Source organism: Oculina patagonica, chromosome 4 (genome assembly GCF_052425735.1).
Source record: "Oculina patagonica isolate OP01 chromosome 4, crgOcupat, whole genome shotgun sequence".
NCBI lineage: Eukaryota > Metazoa > Cnidaria > Anthozoa > Scleractinia > Oculinidae > Oculina > Oculina patagonica.
Window position 1 is genome coordinate 31,741,529 of NC_135761.1, and position 15,869 is coordinate 31,757,397.

At 38.1% G+C, this 15,869-nt stretch overlaps 1 pseudogene; it reads left to right on the forward strand.

Annotated features, from left to right (window-relative positions):
* The first annotated feature begins 10,486 nt into the window (after positions 1–10,486).
* On the forward strand, positions 10,487–14,946 carry LOC144648324 (uncharacterized; annotated as a pseudogene).
* The last annotated feature ends 923 nt before the right edge of the window (positions 14,947–15,869 follow it).

A 15,869-nucleotide genomic window follows, 5' to 3' on the forward strand; every position in this document is an offset into this window, starting at 1 on the left:
ATTGAAACTAATCGTGCGTGTCCGTACGGAGTCCGTTCTTGCAGCTGATCATTGTTTTCTACATTACAGCGAACGATTATCGATCCCGAACCATTCCCTTGGGATTGCTAACAGCTTTTTTCATATAACAAAGAGTCTAATGCGCATGCGCAAAGCGCACGCAAGCATTAGACTCAATAAAAACTGTTATCAATAGAGGCCCTAGAGAGCTGGTTGAAAAGTTTCCCAAGGGAAATTGCCAACAAGCGGCAAGAGAAATAACTGAAAGTGAAGAAGATTTGTTGTTTCGTACAAAACAGTTCAGCGACCAAGACCCAGAGGTGCTGCAGCGAACCGTTTGGTGGCTTTTATCCCTGCACTTTGGCTTCAGAGCTTGAGATGAGTCCCAGAAATTAAGATGGAGAGACATTGTCCTTGAAAAAGATCCTGAACGTGATGAAAATGTTCTGGTGTGGGAAGCTGAAAGATGTTTAAAAACACGACATGGCGAAGGTACGCACTAAAGAGCATTTAATCCAACTGCACGGCCCACGAACAACGAGTGTTGCCCTGTAAAGCTTTACAAGATTATCGCAGCTCATCACTTGAAAAAGATGAAACGCCCGGACTCACCATTCTTTTTGGCCTTTAACCACAACAGAAAGCCACATTCACAGATATGGTACAGCAAAAGCTCTCTTGGTTAGAATGCGATCAGTAAATTCCTTGTCAACGCAGCCAAAGCCACAGGACTTTCTGGAAAAATCAGTAACCACTAAGTTAGAAAAACATGTATATCTCGGTTAATGGATGCAGACCTTCCTAAAAATTATGTCAGTGGCCACAAAAACCTCGAGAGTTTAGATGCATACAAGTCAGCATCTGAAGGTCATCAGTGACAAATGTGCTGAGCCGGTCCTCTGCCAGTTACTCTGGTAAATCTGAGATTAAAACAGAAAAGATGTCAGATTTGTCAGCTCAGCAAGAAGCATCATCCTCGAAGACCGAAGGATTTTTCTCGAGCCTCCACTGGCAAGTTCAAAGGATGCACCTTCAATTTTACCATGTCCTCTGCGGCGTGTGTTCAAAAGACAGTGTAACCTTGTAGCCCTCAAATTCTGATCCACTATCGAGTGATTACTGTATGCTATATGCTTTCCATCAAGCGCTCAGAGGTAGCATGGATAATTCCACTTAATTTCAATTTCGATATTTTTTCCACTATTCTGCTGAGTCTGGAGCCTGAAAATGAAACATAATTAAAGGTAAAATTAAGATTGAACTGACCTGGCAAATTAATAATTTATTATGATCAAAATTTCTTTCAACCTTAACCTACTCACACCACTAAAGTGAGACAACTATTGACGATTTGGGTGCCACTCAAAAAGAGGATAATGGGTGAAACTAATTCTGTTATTTTCCGATTTGTTGGGTGAGAAACCGCTTTTTCCAGGGTTTTCTAACATTTATCAGTTGTGATGTTGTTTTCGTTCGATACACCTAACTAAAATAGTCCAAAGATATAACAACGTGAAAAGTGATGAGAAAGGTATTTATTTACATTGTCTTCCATTTTACAATGACACATGGCCTGAAGCTAAACAAAGACGAGGAAAATGGGTCTCGTTTGTAAATGCCAAGAGTATGAAGTGAGCGCCAAGCCTACCTTCTGTTCAGACCATTTTGCTCCTGAAGACGTTGGCAGATGGCAAGTCCCAAGATTAGTGGTCGAAGAAAGATGAATTCGGTGCTACTCTGCAATTTGCTTGTACCTTGCACATACCTACCAGTGGATCAGGCTATTGTCATACCCAAGGATAAAGACAATACCAGCGGAACAAAAAAAGATCTTGGTGTGTATGAACCGAGTATCCTTACATTCTTTCAAACAAGTCTTCAACACTACTTAAATGACAAAAACTCCAAAATGAACATTATGAAAGACCAGAAGTTATCTAAATCCCGCGAAAAAATTTTGTCCAATAAAAGGCAGCTTGTTGAAGTCTATGCCCAAGGAAGGAAAAAGAAGAAACAACATAAAGACAACTATGGCAGAAGGAATAGACTGGCTCGTAAACCAGACCCCTCTTCTGCGTCCAGTACCCGACGCTGGAAATGGAGAACACTGAAATCAACATCTTTCACCCCTAAACAGAAAAATGCTTTTCAAAATTCACCCTCTGTCAGCAATCATAGAAAGAAACAAATCCGTTATTTACAACCTGAAATCCAACATATCTACAACAAGTTATAAAGCCAACAATAGAAACCTCACCTCACTAAACAAAGCTGCACTCAACAAGCACCATCTAATATCTCACTGGACATCAAGCATCTTGAAAATGAAAACAAAACTCCGACAAGTAGAATCCTGCAAACTACACTTAAAAGAATCGACCAGAACTACTTCCTAGGTAGACGCATCAACCTAACTACCTGAACAATTTCCTTACGAGAGGGGATGGGAGTTGACAAGTTCAGCTATTGGCAATGTTGAACACATATTTCATTTTATACATCAACTTCAGACTCCACATTGCAGCACTCCATTTTAATGAAAATGCCAACAAACATGAGACAAAATAAGCAAGGAAAGAGTGTAGGAGCAGGGATGTGGATGGTGACTTACCCCAAGTATAAAAAAGGAGGGGCAGTGGCAAAGGAGGTCAAAGAGACCTGTACATATGGTAATCATTATAAGTCAAGACTATTATAGTAGAGTTAGTGTTAAAGTGTATATGACATGAAATCTTTTATGGCTTTTTTCTTTCATTGATATGCTTAGATAAAGGATTCATAGTTAAATTTGTCCAAAAAAAAATTTCCGTCATTTTTTGCCTCCAGATCATACAAGGAAATATTAATCCATAGACCTCACAAATGGCCATTGGAATTCTGAGAAAGTGAGTTCTTCATAGTCGTAAAGTTAATTAATACAGGTGCACTGAATAGTGTGGTTCAGATTTATCCTTAGTACCAATGGGTTACTTTAATTTTCTATTACCAGAGCATGAGAAAACTCCAACTTGCACCAGGCAGTGCTAGTGAGGTAATTGCCAGAGAAGATGTACCACTGGACAGATCAGACGATTTGGGGCAAGAAGAAACCAACAAGGAAAAAGCGCTACGACGTTCTCCGACTTCGCCATTTGCTTGCCACTTTCAATATTTATGGAAGAAGGATCAGAGCAACAGCAAACAGGCTTCCGAGAAGAATTCGCTTTATCTGCCTAACCTTTGCAAAACGCTTTTAGAAGAGTACCTTCCAACAGCCCCACTGTGGGATTCTTCTTCCATCCTACATTAATCGTCAAACTGGAGACGACAAGAGCAACATCACTCGGCTAACAAGTGGAAAGATGGAAAATTTCATCAAGGCCCTAAAGGAGGAAGATTTCAATGGAGAAAAGCGGCTCCCTCTCCACGTCTATGCACGGAAGCGCTATCAAATGACATTGTCTATTTGTTTTGTTTAGCTACTTACAAATTCATCAATTCTATTTTTCTCTGAAAAGGTCGATGAATTTCATACATTAAACACTGCTACAGTAGTTGCAGAGAATTATCGTTGCAAAAAGTGTCGCATTTAAAACTTAGACAATAAATTGCAAATTAAATACCGCTTTGCCCAGGCTATAACTCAGAGCCTTCCTTCAGTTGGTCAGTAAATACAAGAAAGGTTTGGGTTAACAAATGCTCTGTATTAATACTAAACGAGTTGTTTTGTTGTTTAGGTTACATCAAGACACTTCTCGAGGACCTTTTACACCTAAGAGCACAATTTTCATCATACAGTGCTGCAGAAAGGTACTGTCTGACTGCATGTAAAGGAAGTACAAATGTGATGCACAATTTTTGATAACCTTCATTGCAATTATTAAATAATGGATATTTCATTAGAAACAAGCAAAAGAGTTGTATTACATGTACAACAATATACGACTGATACAGAGGCACAGCCCTACAACTGGTCAGGGCACAGCTGATCCATTTGCTTTAAACTGCTTGGATATCCTAGGCTTGAAGAAAGACATGTTTTCCTCCAGTGCATCCGCCACCAACCTATTCCTATTTCTGAAAAAGCACCAGCCAGTTGCGAAGGCGGTAAGTCGGCATTCTTTTCTTTTCCTTTTTTTGTTTGTCTCTCGTTCGCTAGGCGACATTGCTTCCAAATTGCCTACTTCAGTTCGACATCTATTAAGCAGCCACTTTCCAAAGTCCCAATAAATGTGTCAGTAAACTGCTGTGTTTAATTAGTATCTCTTTTTGGCCAGCAAATTATCTTCCCAAGCAAAATGCATGATGGCAGATGATTTTTAAATAAATTGTCCGTGAAATATAGTGAGCTAATTTTTTTCACATACTAACTTTTGATGCAAAAAAGCAGATGTTTTACATTATTTTTCTGTAAATTATCAACCCGAAGGGATAATGTACATTTCAACTACGTTGTTGTGTAACTTGTCTATCCCATGCCATAGAAAAGATGCTTACTAAATTTTGTTGGGTATAAGATCGCAGAGCACGATGGGAACGTTGGGTTGAATATTGTCCAATATACAACGGCTTTCCTGTATTCTGATTGGCTGTATTTTCTATGGCATGGTTTTATAAGACATGAAAAAAGATTGCAGTATTGGGTTAGAGCAATTCAAGACTCTTTAATCAATAAAGTCTTTTGTTTCTTTTGCAGTGTTTCTTTTTCTTTTGTTTCTTTTGCATCGCCTACACGAGAGAAAGTACCTTACTGTGTTCAGTCCCAACTGATGAACAGTCATGGCAGTTTATGCATTCCCTAGTCATACAATCGCCTACACGTGGACTTGTTTTCAAACTAGCACCTTCTTAATGCAATTTTTATAAGGAGAAAAGAGACATGGTTTCTTCATTTATTCAGCCATTTAACAAGACAAGGCGAAAGTGCACGAAAGTTTTGCCTCACACTTAACTAAACTGGCAGAGGTAATTTGTCGTTGTACAAAAGAGTCTTAGCTTTCCTGGCTCAGCTTTCCCCACCCTTTGCAAACTATGAAGACACATTCAAAAATAATATTTACAATTTGCATTTTCAGGAAAACATGTTTCGGTTACAGAAGTTTAGGGAAACAATGTCCACACAGCTTACCATGCGTGGCCAGAAATAGCAGAAAAATTTAGTGGCGGATTATCAAGTGAAGTATTGCTACCTTTTGCAAGGTGACATTTCACTACGTTATAATTTTATTTATGTATCTTGCTCCTTCTTAATTATTGCATAATAAAATATGTATGGGTCTGCAATACATACATTTCTTAACTTTAGACAAAAAACAGAATTTTAACAAGATTTTTCCCGCTTGTAGTAAGGTACTAAGAGAAAAGTCTGGGGAACAATGTTGCAAAGTAAAACAAAATATGTTGATATATAACTTCTGCTACTAAATCAAACTTTGTAAGTACCAATCCACTTCCACCTATACATACCTGATCCATTTTGCACTGAATTTGATGCACTGGAATGTTATCCGCTTTACAGGCTTGGCAGTGTGGACTCCGTGCCATAGTGTTGCACGATTTCCTGGACGAGTTAAGGACAGGAACAAGACCCCCTACCGAGTCCATATGGCAAACCAAGATGGAGGTTGAGATTCATCTTTCTCAGGGCACTCTGTTAAGCCCCCAAAACAACGGGAATGTAATTATTTTGGAGATGACTCGAAGGGATGAAGTAAGTTCTTAAATGTTTAAAAGTTTAACTGAACATGCTTTTAACGACTTGCCTTTGTCTACTATTTAATAGCATAGCCCCAGAGATATTGGCTGAAAGTAAGTAAGTTTTTAAATGTTTAAAAGTTTAACTGAACATGCTTTTAACGACTTGCCTTTGTCTACTATTTAATAGCATAGCCCCAGAGATATTGGCTGAAACAGCAAACTATCAACTATCTGATTATGTCACCACAAGGTACCAGCAAATCAAGTAATAAAGATGGTGTAGGTAACCAAGAGACACATATGCTGATATCAAAATTATTACGAAAGGGCTAATCGAAAACATAACCTGCCTTAGACCCCCTCAAGTTACATTCAAAAGTTAGTTTTAAATTGTAAGAGATTCGTTAATTCCAATAAACCTGAAACATTTTTAATATACTATTAACATTTCTTTTGCCGAAACTTTTTTAAACTCAGTTACCGACGAGTGGCCTACGAAAGTTTGTATTATATGATCATCCACTCAAGTCTTGAGTAGTTCACTGACCAACTGGATTATATAACGCTCCTAGGCTGGAAGTAGAGCACTGTATTGGCTTTGCTAGTGAACGTTTAACTGAATTATATACATATATCTTTTAATAAAAACTTAACTACCTTCTTTCTCTTTTTTTAGACAAAACATTACCAGTTGGCGTAAGGCCTGTGGCCATTTACAAGAAGATTTCACCTGCTGTCAAACAGACATACAACCTGCCATTGAATGGCACAGCGTTTAACTACTTCCAAACGCTTGAAGGCCTTCTGCAAGTTTGTATCTTTCCGTTGGGCATCGTCGTCTATACAACTTTAGATGGTAAGAACAGATTGTCATTATACCAGAAAAGATGTACTTATCTTCTTCTCAAACTTAAGATGGTTTCATTTTGCATCCTTACATGTGCATCACGCAAACTTCTTTGCTGAATACCTTGTCATTGTAACCTTTGTTCTTGAACACTTTCTTTTTTTGGAAACTTTTGATGGACAACTTAATGCGCGTGCTACAACTTGGTAACAAAAAGTTCTTGCTCAATAAAAACCAGTCATATAGGAAAGTTTTGCCGTTTGTTATGGTTGCTAGGTTACTAGAGGGAATAGGTCATGAGAGGGGGACAGAGGACAAACAATAGACGTTTTGTTCTTTGTAACTTATTGATGGTATAAAATAAATAGTTCTTTTGCTTTTAAATTAATACACATTTCTCATCATATTATAAATGTCTCTTATTTTGCAGTGCAATTCGCAAAAGATATTTCGGACAAGGACCTAGCCATCTAGAAAGAAGAGTTGTCGTCAGGCAATGACTGAGCAAATAGGAGCTGGGGCTATACAACAGAAGTCGTAACTGGTATCATGAGATACACGTTACAGATTCGTGCGCAGCAGAAGAGAACTATTATTTATTACCTGTGTTGGTTGTCGTGTTCAGCATACTTTGCCCTAAAGAAGAAACGACAAGTGATTTTTTTAGCAACGTCACTCATCACTTCTGAATTTCTAAAATAAACATTATTTTTTGAGGAAAAATGCTGTCAATACTTTTTTGCTTTTCTGCAGGTGCTTGTGTTGCTTCATTGAAATATTTAACACTCGAGTTTCACAATGTACCAACCATCTGTCTGAACAAATGTCAACTTGCTTTAAATTTATGAAAACTCAGATAAAATATTAGATAAAATAAATAACTTTACAGTGACAATAATATCTAATTTCCTTTATTTTATTAAGAAAAATGTTAAGGATATTAAAAAATGTTTAGATATTTTCATTCAAAATGACTGTTACCTGTTTGTTGTTACATTTATTCAATAGTCCCCTTAACCAGGAAAACATTTCAAAACCTGTAAAAAATCTGAAAAATCGAACTTTTTAAAAAGAATAAACACTGGATGAGAAATCCCCCAAACAAAATTACCGGACAAAACAAGAAAATAGTAAGGAAAAATCCTAAACAAAGGAAAAGTCTCCGAAACCTGGATTTCATGCTGGATGTGAAAACAGCTCATCTCGGATTCATGCTGGATATGAACCAGAAATAACCCTTTTTCATGCCCTGTATAAAAAAACAAGTTTGCCAGGCATGAAAAACGGGCCACTACCGGTTCATGTCCAGCATAAACCGGAAATGACCTATTATCCCAATCCCAGATTCTCAGCATGACAAAAGGATCAGTTCTATACCTGAAATTAAAGCCTCGCCGCATGACACTAAATTTAACATGCTCTTACACTGACGTTTTCTTGTATTGAACATTTATCTTGAGGCTACATGCCTTTAGCACTTAAAACTACCGTCTCCAAAAGAAACCTCAAGACACCTCTTGTTTTTTGTCAAGCAGGATATGGAATAAAATTTTCATGTCCAATAACACTAATTCCCCATTTTTCATATGAAAATTTACTTTCCAAGACTTTTTCCAGAAGTGTGATGTTTTGTCGCATGACCAAAAAAGATAAATAGATGTATCTGGGGAGGAGTGACAGAAGCTGCAGTTTTCGTTATCTTTTAAACCTATTTCAGTTAAGAAGGTATTGGTTGGCACCCGTCTATGAAACTGGTGCTCTTGGTGCATTTGTTAACCAAAACGTAGGCAGCAGACATGATCTGACTCTGACAACAGGAAACTTTTTTGAATCCACAAAAATCCACGTGCCTATCATCTTTGGTGCAAAGCGTTCTCTCCACAACCAAGTCAAGGGGTGAAGTGACAGAAACCTTTGCTTGTGGTCAAACTTGCTGCACTACCTGTCCACACACCAATGCATCCAGCACCGTAAAAACACCACTGGGTCAGCTGACAATGTGGCATAGGTGTAACTGCACAAGAAATTTAGTTTACATCATTTCTTGTTCTAAATTTGTGAAACAAGAAGACGCCTCCATGCCTGGTTCTTTGAGCATGCAAGGTCTGTGAGAAAAGCTTAGACTTCCCTGTCACAACATGTTTGTTATCTGCACCGGTTTTTAAATCTACGAGTGCTTTCTATCAGTAAATGGCATTTCTACGCTGATGAAGAGACAGAAGTCTCTAAAAGTCCGACAAATTTTGTATTTCAGTGCATTAACAAAAAATGTTTGTTTAATGTTAGTCATATCAGTTGTGATGTTGTTTTCGCTCGATAAAACTAGCTAAAATGGTCCAAAGATGTGTTGTGTATGGTTGTAACAACGTGAAAAGTGACGAGAAATCTATCTATTTACATTGTCTCCCATTTTACAATGACATGTGGAAGCCAAACAAAGATGTGAAAAATAGGTCTTGTTTGCACGTGAGTGGGCAAGATGAACTGAATCCTGCAATCTGAGTTTTTTTATCTTGACCGTGGTCAACGGAACAACTGGAGGCAGTTTGTTTGACGGGCAAGGTTTCAGTTTTGCAAGGCTAATTAAATTTTGCAGTTAACAGGTTAACATGTTCAAAACACTTGTAAAGAATGGACTCTGACAATAGATATCACAGCAAGAGCGAGTTTTACTACCCTGACAAATTTGAAGATGGCAAGAACAAAGAGAATACCCCAGTTTCACAGAAGAAGCAAGATTTTACGCTAGCAGACGCACAAGACTTCATTTTGGGCCAACGCACAGAAAATACAGTGAAAGTAAACCAGTACGACCTTAACATTTGGCGAAGATATTTCAGAACTATTGGTGAAGAAAGAGAAACTGAAGACATACCTTCAAGCAAGCTACATATCCTCATTTGCTGGTACTTCATGGAGATAAACAAAAAAGATTGCAGTGCATATGAACCAAGTAGCCTTACATTCTTTCATAGAAGTCTCCAACACTACTTAAATGACAAAAACTCCAAAATGAACATAATGAAATTTTTGGTCAATTCAATGTTTTGTGTCAAACATGTTTTAGTTAGTGGAGATAACTGTGACATTTTGTATGATTTTGACGGGCAAATGATCCCTATGCATTTGGGAAAAAGAATACTTAATTATTCACCTACACGGTTCAAAAGCACCCTTGTGCTTTCGCAAATTAAAAACTTCAGAAAAATCATACAAACAATACTGCACCCCAGTAGAAATCTATTATCGGCGGTTTATTATAATTATGCTCAGTTTACTCCCTTGTCCTTTTTATATCAAAAAGTTTGTTGAAATCCGGTGCTCGTAAAGATTTAGATTCGTGAATAAAGATTTACGCCCACTTCGTGATGAGTCACCTGAGTTCAGACTCTTACCACCACACATTACTATAAACCAAAAAACGATAAAATTTTCTAAAGTATTTAGCAACACGTACGATAAAATAGAATAGTTAATTATAAACCAAGATGGCTTGGAACAAGTAGATTTCGATGTCCCTAGCGAACACCACTTCACAATTTTAAACTGCCAACAAACAAATTCTTTCACACAAAAACTGCTTTAAAATGACTTACACGACCGGCTATCACTGAATTTACATTGCATGGAGGCGAAGTTTTGTATAGTAACCATTGCTAGAACCGTTAACATTGGCAAAGAATAGATGTAGTTTTTTTTAATAAACTGCCGCTCAAAAGAGAAGTACATGTACCTGTTTTTTTTTTCTGACAAATTCAGCACATTTCAAGCAACTATGTGGTTGGCACTAGAGCGGGTTTTTGAGAAATGTGTAGTTTTTGATTCCACATAGAGACTCAAAGCCTCGTGTTTAGTGGAAATGTTCAGCAGTCCAAAGAAAGGTCCAGTATGTAGGAACAAAGGACATGAGAAGAAGAATTCTGCGAAGTTAGTGAGAACGACGAAGCGCTTACCGCTCTTGACATGGCTGGAGACTTAGCCACGAAGATGGATTTGGCATTATCTAAGTTGGAGAAACTTGATACAATTGAAAAACGCCTGGACAGTGTGATTGCCTCTATCTCCAGCATTGAAGAAACTGTTGGCCGTCTCGATAAGGACGTTTTAACTTTGAAGAAGAAGACCAGTGAGACCGAGAGGAGGGTCAACAAACTCAAGGAAGGTACAAAATTTAATGAAACAGAACTTTCTGACGTCAAGCGCGACACTAAGAAAGTCCAGTTAGATACCCAACAACTAAGAAAGCAAGTTTTGTATCTGGAGGCCTATAGCAGGCGAGAGAATTTAAAGTTTGCTGGAATACCGGAAAATATTCTTAAGGTCAACAGACGGAAAACACTAAAGAGCTAGTATACAAGTTCTTGGAGAAAGAACTAAAAATTGCCAATCCGCGAGACTGTATTGAATTTCAAAGAATTCACCGGCTGGGGAAGCCGAGTTGGAAGGGTCCGAGACTCATCATCGACAGATTTCTGAGGTTTAGCAACCGGGAAGAAGTTTTGAGTCAAGCCGGCGTGAATCCGGGATTAAAATAGAAAGATTTGTATGTGTACGATGATGACCTGCCAAAGGATCTGTGCGACCTGAGGAAGAAGCAAGTAGAAAAGTTAAAGCAAAATGGAGTTAAGACGTGCCTGACTGAGACGCAATGACCTGAAGGAATCCCTTAATTTTGTAAACGCCAACACTCAGAGGTTTAGGATCTTCGTAGAAGCAACGAGCAACTTAAAAATAGATTGGAACACTTAGAACGATATTCAAGGGATTTCAACATCAGAGTGCTTGGTGTTAACGAGAACGAAGGGGAGGATTGTAAGGCGATTGTTTTGAATTTTATCACCTCTCTTGGTTTGGAAGATGCTGAACCCGAGGTAGAGAACGCCCACCACACTGGGAAGAAACGTGATGATAAACCACGACCCATAATTGCAAAGCTCTACAGCAGGCCATTTAAACGACAACTATCAAAGGCAGGAAAGGAAGCAGGGAGCAGAGGGAAGAGAAATATTAAACGGGGTAAGATTTGTTGAAGACCTTGTGACTTTAATGCCCGTAAATTAGCACTACCTACTATGAGAAAGGCGTACGAAGAGGGAAAAAAAGTACGTTTCACTAAAGGAAAGCTCTTCATTGACGAAAGGGAGGTTTCTGTAGCTTAGCTTGGTTACCGCTTTATATTGTTCTGAGTAATTTTTATGTATTTGGGTGTTTAGATCTTTTTTCATAATTGCGAGCACAGTCCAAAAATTATCTTTGCAATGTCTTTATGTCCGCTTGGATTACTTGTGCAATGTAGCACAAGGGCGAATTTTGAGCAGTATTTCTTTCATGTAAATTTGTTTATGTATGCCTTATTTTTAATAACAATTCTTTATAGCTTAGATATTTTGCTTTCCTCTAACATTTCTTGCATTAGTATTATTTATCTATATCTTTCAATTACTTTTATTGTGCAGCTTTCGGCAATTAACCACTGTATAAAGATCCATCTTCTACCAAATTTAGACTATAAAGCAAATGCTAACGTAAGTGATATTCTATTACTCCGGAACCCAGGACAACCTTTTATGTAAAAGTGCATGCACAACGAAACAGATGAATGCAAGTGTGGAACTACCAACAAACCTTGCAAAAACTGGGTAAGCACGCGGATGAAGTTCAATGCATTCATGTGTCTTTTCTTGAGTTTCGCAAAAACATACTTGTAGGATCATTAACGCCTCTTGTATATCTCTTTGTTTAAATTATTGTAGTCAATTTTATTGTGTTTCATTTGCGTGTGGTATGCTGGCATGTCAGTACTTATGTTAATATTTTCCTGCATAGTCAGTCAGTTTTTTGTATCTGTTGCAAAGTTTAGATGTTGTGTATTGTTGGCGTTCGTCGCAGTTTGCCAAAGGACTTCAGTGTTATTTTCAGTTATTGTTGTTTCCCCAGCACCGTAACACATGTAAGTTTCTGTAGTTTGTTTATTTAGGTTTCAGTTTGTGTTGTTTTCAGTTTAGTTTATTATGTAATTTCTGTTACTCGTATTCTGTTTCAGTTTTAACCATGCTGAATCATTGATGACTCGTCATGTAATGCACCGTATTTATCCTCTTGGTCTGTAGTAAATGTTGAATTTAAAGGCGTGCGTCTATAAAGTTACTTGCCGGTGTTGTTGCCGTATTTGGCAGTTATAATACTATTTGTGTTTTATTAGAACCCAGTATATGACCTCGCTCACCACGAGTCTCCCATAGCTCAGTGGTTTGAGCGTCCAATCGGTATTTCTGGAAGGTCATGGGTTCGACTCCCGTTGGGGGAACTCGAAAAGCTTTTTTCCGAGTATTCAACTTGAGAACGCTTCTTCATTTACTTTGTTTTATTACTTCTTCCTCAGGATTTGAATGGACAGCCATCATTTGAAGCTGAATGGTGAAGAGTTCGACCAAAACGTAAGGGATCAGGTTATTGTCTTGCACCAGGAACTGCAGACGTGCCCACGGAAGAACAGCAGCACATCAAAGAAATGTACTTTGTCATTTCAATATGCCCTTTAGTGTGTTTGTGTTTATTTTAAATGTACCTGTAATTTCGTTTCAGTTTTTCAATTTCTAGTTTTGTTGCATCTCCATTGTTCCTGTCTGGAGTAATGGCCACTGTCTCATGGATTTAGTGGACCATTTTTTAACTTGGTCTAAAGATAATAGCATGATACATAAGCAACTTACTTTTTTGCAAGTTCTGTCGCTGATCCTAATTGCAAGGTTATGACAGTCGTTAATTTAATTAGGAGAATTGCCATTGGACATGGGTGTTCCCTTTAAATCAAGCGACAGGTAAACCAAGCTGGTGCAAGGAGTTGTTGAGGCACGATCAACACTTTATCTTACTTGCGATGGAATGGAAGTGGCCATTGCCCCCACTCCTCAGGAAAAAAAAATTTGAATTAGATCTAGCCACAAGAAATAATTTAAGACGCAACTATGAAATCATTATCCTGATTCATGTGATCTTTTTGCTCTTGATGCTTCATACAAGCCAAATAACTGCTTATGTATAGAACGTTCTCCAAGTTCTGCTTTCCGCATCACTGCTTCAATATGAAAAAAAAATGTTATGCTTATATTTTTACTCTTCCACGTTATATTTGAAATTTTCTACCGAGCTGCTTGTGTCGCAGTCAGCAATCTTCTCCTGTCCTTGATGCAGCAGGCATTTGTCTATGATTTTGAAGATGCTGCTGCATAACGGAAAACTGAGCTGAACTGTGGTCTCCCTATTAAGAGAGGTCGCAGTGGAAATACCATATATAAGGCAGGACAGAAAACGTTGCGAGTGTATGCTAATAGAGTACTTTGTGCCATGTGACATCTGGCAAGCATTGTGGTTTAACTACAACACAGCAATGGTGGACCTAATCAAGTGACACGCTTGCAGACCTTGCGGAACAACCTGAAGGCCATATATAGTTTACTTTTGGCTATACCTACAGGCCATCCACTGCACAGCCACCAGGTCAGGGTAGACCTCCTTTCAACTGAGCAACTGGCCTGCCTAAGAAGCGAATATAATAGCTGTACCCAGATTGCGTCTGGTCTCAATGTTTCAAGACAAACCATCTTCAATAGAAGAAGGGAACTTGGTTTTTCTTTGAACTTTTCCCCAATTCAGAACCAAGATCTAGACACTATTGTTCATGAACAACTAAATGCTTTCCCTTGAACAGGTGAGACAAATGTGATTGCAGGTCTATGCCAACATGGCATTTATGTACAAAGATGGAGGGTTAGAGAGTCTGTTGTACGTGTCGACCCTATCAACAGGGCAAACAGATGGGGGCAAAGAATTCAGCGCCGCCCTTACGGTGTACCTCATCCAAATTATCTGTGGCACATTGACACCAACATGAAATTGCACCACTGGAGGATGTGCATTCATGGCTGCGTTGATGGTTATTCTCGAACCATAATTTACCTTGTGGTGAAGGGCAACAACAGTTCTTGCCTGTTTCCAGCAAGTTACCGTGGAGTGGAGCCACCCATCCCAGGTAAGAGCAGACAAAAGAGGGGAAAATGTAGTTGTTAGAGACTATATGATTTGGTACAGGGGGGAAATCGTGAAAGTTGCTTGACAGGCCCAAATGTGAGGAACACTAGAATTGAAAGGCTCTGGAGGGATGTTGTTAAATGCGTTGTTGTGTTTAAAAATCTTTTCTTGTTCCTTGAAGCTAATTTTATTTTAGATCTTGGAAATGACATTGACACACAGTGTTTTTTCCCTGAATTCAACACCTTATTAACAGATTTGTTCAACGCTTTAATCTGAATTCCATCTTTACCGTGGATGTAGGGCTTTGCCAAAATTTTGTTGGGGGAAAAACACTAATGCCTACAGAGTATAATGCCTACCTGCTCCAAACCATATTGAATCCCCTGTAAGCAATAAAAATAAAATTCTTCATTTACTATTAATTTTTGGACATTTGAACTGAAATTTTTTAATTCATCTATAGTGGAGAGACTGTTGCCTAGAGACATTAGCTTGAATGCTTCCTTTGCTGTACTGCTTACCAAAGTGGGCAGTATGTTTAAAGTCTTGATGAACTTAACAAATAGAGGTATGTAATGGAAACTCCGAGCATAATAGGTTAGACTCATGTGTCACTTCCAAACAAGGATTTCACCAGAATGAAAGTAGTTGTTGTTTTCTGAATTTAAGGTCATTGCCCGAAATAGATTTTCAACCAAACTTAATTAGCCTACTTGTTTACTACCTTAAGGGGACTTAAATTTTGAAATAAAAAAGTGGAGTCCCCATATTCGTTTAAGAGCATGAAGACCTTGTATCAATAATTCCTTTGCGAGTACTGACAAAGTACACATTACCAGTATAATTTATTTCTCTAACATAGGAATTAATGTTTTTATTTTACAAAAAAGAACTTGCTCGCTACACCCAAAATCTGAGAAAAAAATGGTTGGTCACCATAGTCATTTACAAGAAAAAGACGATTTATTTTTCTCGCAGGCTAAAGTGAATAATTACATGTAAAATTCTGCACAGTAAGGATGTGCAATGCAATGACCTTAATAGTTCTTTAACGCGATCAAGCAATAATGGTTACCCAAAAACCTGACAAGAAAAATCCTCAGACTAGCCAGTTTCTAATTTGAGCTACATTTTTACCATGTCTGAGCTTAAACAAAAAAAGATTTTTCTGATTAGGTTGGTTTTTTTCCCGAATCCATTTTCCTAATTACCCCTGTAAACAGCATATCATTTATATTGTTTTTAAGATAACTTGAGTGTTGCTGCTGTATTGGACCAATTTAGAATATCCTTGTTGAATTTTAAGGAAAGA